The 6831-nt window shown below is 39.7% G+C and overlaps 1 protein-coding gene across 1 annotated transcript in view; it reads right to left on the reverse strand.

Annotated features, from left to right (window-relative positions):
* Positions 1 to 6831, reverse strand: part of LOC139580424 (tetraspanin-15-like) — a 35473-nt gene that overhangs the window by 28516 nt on the left and 126 nt on the right. The window lies entirely within an intron of this gene.

Below are 6831 nucleotides of genomic sequence, written 5' to 3' on the forward strand. Positions count from 1 at the left end.
ACATGAGGGCCCATGCCAAATCTTTTCAGCCTGCTGAAGGGGAAGAGGCATTGTTGTGCCCTCTTCCAGGACTGTGTTGATGGGTTTGGACAATGATAGGTCCTTAGTGAAGTGGACACCGAGGGACTTGAAGCTCTCGACCCGCTCCACTACAGCCCCGGTGATGTGAATGGGGGCGTGCTCGGCTACTTTGTCTTGCTTACAATGAGGGAGAGGTTGTTGTCCTGGCACCACATAACCAGGTCTCTGACCTCCTCCAGCATCTAGTTGCAGAGGGAAGTGTTCAGTCCCAGGGTCCTTAGCTTAGTGTTGAGCTTGGAGGGCACTATGGTGTTTAATGCTGAGCTGTAGTCAATAAACAGCATTTTCACACAGGTGTTCCTTTTGTCCAGGTGGAAAGGGCTGTGTGGAGTGCAATAGAGATTGCATTATCTATGGACCTGTTGGGGCGGTATGCGAATTGGAGTGGGTCCAAAGTGTCTGGGATGGTGGTGTTGATGTGGGCCATGACCAGCCTTTCAAAACATTTCATGGCTACAGATGTCACAAAGGAGATTTTGTCCTACTTTACCCATATTTTCTATTCTTTATGCAGAAAAAAAAATTGTGTGTGTAGTTCCAGTAGTTAGTTATATTCTCGCCATGTAGCGGTGTAGCTAACTACTGAAAATACTACATAGATTAGAATTCAGTTCAACTACCACCCAGCTACTACAAAATGTAGTTCAATTACTAGTTGAACTACATGTAGTTCACTACTCCCCAACACTGGAATTTGGGTACTTTAGCAAGTCTTTATTCATATAAAATATGAAAATGTTATGTATGCAAGAATTTCTAAACATTGCATTGATTTGTTGAAATTATGTGGATACAACGTTGATTCAACCAGTTTGTGCCCAGTGGTGTGGATCCCTGCTGAGGGTAATTCAAGTAAATAACGTCGGTGATGCTGAATCAACGTGCAGTAATCAAATGATTGGATTTGCAAAAAAATCATCAACATAAAAGGATTTCCGGGAACTTTTATATATATTTTTTTTTCACCCAACTTCTAACCTACATGGAATTAGATTTTCTCCTGCATTGTTTGTTGAAATGACGTGGAAACAACATTGATTCAACCAGTTTGTGCCCAGTGGGATGGCTCCCTGCTGAGGGTAATTCATCAGTAAATAACATCTGTGCTAGGTAACAGTTTAGATGTAATAGAATACCCATTGATTCAGAGTTCTTAGAGTATACAGTTCAATGCAAAGATGAATTCTAATTTAAGGGATTAAGTTTATTGGCTGTCCATTTCCATTAGCTTGCTAAGCATTAGCAGAAGAGCAATATATCTGATCTTTTACTAAAAGTGTTAAAATAATTCTTCACTCTTTAAAAGTTAATAGGAAACAATCTATTTAATATCACTTATTCACAACACGTTAATGCAAACACAGAAACACATTGGTTTAACAGTAAGTGAAAGATAAAATGTTCTTCCAGCTTCACTATTGGTTGGAAAGCAACTGCGAGGTAGCGATAGTATTCATTTTCCTTTGGGAATAGTAACTCCTCCAGCACTAATGAACCAGTATGTAATCCTGATGTAGTATTACAAAGGTGACGTTACAAAGGTGCAGCAATTCTGGCTTTGTTAGTAATTCAAAGAAACTGGCTGTGCACATTATGCCAGAGGTTTTAATTGCAAATAAAACACTGAGCTCTGCTGTTGTGATTGTGACTGTTCTGGTGCTACAGGTGGTCGGTAATTGAAAGACACACCAAACAGCTATGAGCGGCACTGCGTTCTGAACTGAGATTGATACCACAATGTAGGCCTACACAGGAAAGTACAAGGCATTTCGATCCCTTAATACCAGTCAAAATGGAGGGCGCTATATGTGGTTGCTAGGTAAAACACCTAATCTACATGCAAACACCCAAGGGAGGAACAGAGTTTGGCAGTAAACAGGCCATAGGCCTATAAAGTACTGTATAATACAGTCACTATAGAAGCCATACAAAACACGATGGCTGTCATTCACAGTGCCTTTCCCTTACAAAGAAAATTGCAGTTTTGAAGCTGCAATAAAAGTGCAGTAACTGCAGTCGACTGTGGTATTTTGGACACAGTAATTGCAGAATAACTGCAGTGTGAAGCAGTTGAATTGCAGTTATACTGAACTGTAACTGCAGTTACACTGAAAAAAGTACTGCAGTAAAAAAAAGTTATTTTGGATGCAGGATTTGTATACTGCACTCTGACTGCAATTTTTTTCTGTAAGGGTTTGTATTTGTTTCTGTGCTCACAACACAATAAAATGCTGTCCTAATGTCAAACAGACCATGTGGAATTGTGCACCAAAGGGTAAGGCAGCTTGTCTGTCGGTCTAGACAGCAACAAGGGACCGTGACCTCAAGTTGTTGTGAAAGTTGTAAATTAGTGGTATCTAAAAGGCAGTACTCAAAGACTGCTCGTACGCATGAGTGTTCATCCAGGACAAAAGTAAAATATACCCTGCCCTGTCCTCTCACTGTCCTCTTAACATAAGCAATTTTAGTGGAACAAAATACCATCCTTGGTTCTATTCATGAACCTCTTGATAATAGCGACTTGTTTTCAATTACTTTATATGGCATGAAGGCAGGCTACTAAAAGCATCCAAGATGTAAGCATTGACGTCAGAGTCCGAACGTTTCAGTGACTGTGTGAGTGTATTAAGCATCACTACTAGATATATTTAACAGGACACTCAAGGCACATAAAATAACACAAATTATTCTAATTGCTGAGGACTATTTCTAATGATAAGAACCTATTGACTCGCATGTGCATCAGATAATCACGTCAAATCCTTAAATGAAACACCTCCGTAAAAGGCATTTAGCTTCTCTTCTTTGATATCTGGGTCGTAGAATAATATGTTTTGCTGCAAATACTAGATTTTTTCCCCAGGTCAAATACTGTAAAATAATAATAATAATATCCATATCTAGTTGTTGAGCAGAAACACACACTGTTGTTTAAAACAATACTGACAAATCCATAATCCAATACCTATCTGGTATTAAGAGGGGCTAGCACGTTGGCTAGCACGTTGGCATGGCACTGTGGATTCTCAACAACCTCCAGGGGTACACATTCATCAACATGATTTTGTGGTCTGACTCTCTACTTTACCATTCTTCCCTATGGCAAAGTACTCAGTAACTGTATCAACAGTGAGCAAAAATAATAAAACTAAAACTAATAAAGCATGTTTCTATTAAAGAAAATGGACATCAGCAGAACTCCCACTATCCATGCACACACCTTGTGACTATTGCCATAGAGTCAACGGACTGGAACACCCTGACAGAAATGCCTGCGAGGAGAAATCCAACAGATTGGTGAGAAAATAATGTGGGAGGTCCATGCAGCCTTTTGTTTATGTTCACAGGAGGTTGGTGGCACCTTCATTGGGGAGGACGGGCTCGTGGTAAAGGCTGGAGCGGAGTCAGTGGAATGGTATCGAATACATCAAACACCTGGTTTCCATATATTTGATGCTATTCCGTTCTGGACATTATTATGAGCCGTACTCTCCTCAGCAGCCTCCTGTTGAAGGCTCCTAACATGTGTATGCCTGCTCCCTGATGGCTCTGCCGTCAAGGAGCAGCGAGGGCAATCAAAATACCATTCCTGGCATTAACAAGCCCACAATACGAAACATGAAATTATAAATAATTATTGGACTATAGGCTTTTCGTGCAGGATTCCTGATGGATGACCTGCAGGATTTCCTGTCAATTTTCCAAACACTCAAAATCACAACAATGGGTGAATTCGTCACTGAATGCAGTCCCTTCTTTGAATAACTCTGTTTGATTGTTCAACATATAATCAACTGTGTGTACAATAAGTCAAAAGATATTTCCAACCAACTTTAACTTAAAAAATGTGTTATGTTGCCAGACTTGGCAGGTTGTTCCGAGCCAATAATAAATAAATAAAATATATATTTATATAGATATGTGTGTGAGAGAGAGAATGTGTGGTAGAGACAGCACTAAAGATGCCCACATTTGAATCCATTATGCCCAGTACTGGCCCACACAGCCATTATCAACAAAATACTGTGTAGAAAAATTGTTAACCCTAACAATGTAGAAACCTTGGTCTGTTCAGGCTCAAACCTACAGTTGAAGTCAGAAGTTTACATACACTTAGGTTGGAGTCATTAAAACTCATGTTTCAACCACTCTACACGTTTCTTGTTAAGAAATTATAGTTTTGACAAGTCGGCTAGAACATCTACTTTGTGCATGACAAGTAATTTTTCCAACAATTGTTTACAGACAGATTATTTCACTGTATCACAATTCCAGTGGGTCAGAAGTTTACATACAAGTAAGTAAGTTGACTGTGCCTTTAAACAGCTTGGAAAATTCCAGAAAATTGTGTCATGGCTTTAGAAGCTTCTGATAGGCTAATTGACATCATTTGAGTCAATTGGAGATGTACCTGTGGATGTATTTCAAGGCCTACCTTCAAACTCAGTGCCTCTTGGCTTGACATCATGAGAAAATCAAAAGAAATCAGTCAAGACCTCAGAAAACAAATGTTTAGACCTCCACGAGTCTGGTTCATCCTTGGGAACAATTTCCAAACGCCTGAAGGTACCACGTTCATCTGTACAAACAATAGTACGCAAATATAAACACTATGGGACCACGCAGCTGTCATACCGCTCAGGAAGGAGATGCATTCTGTCTCCTAGAGATGAACATACTTTGCTGCAAAAAGTGCAAATTAATCCCAGAACAACAGCAAAGGACCTTGTGAAGATGCTGGAGGAAACCGGTACAAAAGTATCTATATCCACAGTTAAACAAGTCCTATATCGAAATAACCTGAAAGGCCGCTCAGCAAGGAAGAAGCCACTGCTCCAAAACCGCCATAACTACAGTTTGCAACTGCACATGGGGACAAAGATTGTACTTTTTGGAGAAATGTCCTCTGGCCTGATGAAACAAAATAGAACTGTTTGGCCATAATGACCATCGTTACATTGAGCAAAAAGGGGGAGGCTTGCAAGCTGAAGAACAACATACCAACCGTGAAGCACGGGGGTGGCAGCATGTTGTGGGGATGCTTTGCTGCAGGAGGGACTGGTGCACTTCACAAAATAGATGGCATCATGAGGGAAAGTTGTGGATCTATTGAAGCAATATCTCAAGACATCAGTCAGGAAGTTAAAGCTTGGTCGCAAATGGGTCTTCCGAATGGACAATGACCCCAAGCATACTTCCAAAGTTGTGACAAAATGGCTTAAGGACAGCAAAGTCAAGGTATTGGAGTGGCCATCACAAAGCCCTGACCTCAATCCCATAGAAAATTTGTGGGCTGAACTGAAAACGGCATGTGCGAATAAGGAGACCTACAAACCTGACTCAGTTACTCCAGCTCTGTCAGGAGGAATGGGCCAAAATTCACCCAACTTATTGTGGGAAGATTGTGGAAGGCTACCCGAAACATTTGACCCAAGTTAAACAATTTAAGGGCAATGCTACCAAATACTAATTGAGTGTATGTTAACTTCTGACCCACTGGGAATGTGATGAAAGAAATAAAAGCTGAAATAATTCTCTACTATTATTCTGACATTTCACATTCTTAAAATAAAGTGGTGATCCTAACTGACCTAAGACAGGGAATTTTTACTATGATTAAATGTCAGGAATTGTGAAAAACTGAGTTTAAATGTATTTGGCTGAGGTGTATGTAAACTTCCGATTTGAACTATTTTCTTTATTGAAACCAAAGATGGACTTTACAGGGTGAAACATGGACTGTTTCACCCTGTACAGTCTATTTGAATAACTGAAAACCCCTGAGCAATGATTATTTCTTTACTCTCTATGCAAAGCATCAATTTAAGGATCACCAATAAATATTTTCCAAGTAAATTTGGATTCAGATCATCCATCAAGATCACAAAACATTGGTTCCATTGAACTGTTGAAGAAAATAACCATGAAAGACATGTATTGCTTGTTTAACTAATTTAAAATGGCAACCTTTTGAGAGTATAGGGGGCATAATGCACTTTGTGCACTAACAATTTATTCACAAGCCATTGTAGATCTCATTCTACTGACAGATAAAATAGGGTGGACTATAAAGATATCCTATGCACTAACTCTTCTCATGCGTAATCCTCTATTTATCCAAACATAACATGGCATTTATTAGCACTTATAATGTCAGTCACATGCCCTTCGAAGGCACACACTGTAAAATGTGCATTCCATTAGACTCAGGAGTGAGGCACCAGCAAAAACAAACAATATAGCAAATTAATACCCATGGCATTTAGTTTAGCAAATAGTATTTGCTGTATTGGCAAATAGCAAATGCTCTAGAAAATATGACATTCCATGAGACCATCTATAGGCCTACTTTTTTTGTTTGTTATGGTAACACGGTAGTAGGTAGGGAAACCTATGTGATGTTCCTTCAAATTAATAGCGTGTATCATGGCAACCGTAGCCAGTGTGCAAAATGTCACTTCCAGAGGGTGTGGTTACGATACGACGTTCAGATCCCTATCAAACCACCAGCCCCAAAATGAACAGTGTGTAGACTACAATATCGGACACCTGTCGATCCAAACTAACTTTTAAGTTATTAACAATCCTAATAGGCTATAGGACAATATTTTGTGTTTCGCAAACACCAGCAAGGGTGAATATTAATGTTTTTTTGCGGAATGCGCGAGTCGATTTTTTACGCCCTCTGTTATTTGCATAGAGTCTGCCTGTATTTGGCGACACAGGGGATATTAAGCATATACTACTCAC

The sequence above is a fragment of the Salvelinus alpinus genome, chromosome 7, assembly GCF_045679555.1.
Source record: "Salvelinus alpinus chromosome 7, SLU_Salpinus.1, whole genome shotgun sequence".
Taxonomy (NCBI): Eukaryota; Metazoa; Chordata; class Actinopteri; order Salmoniformes; family Salmonidae; genus Salvelinus; species Salvelinus alpinus.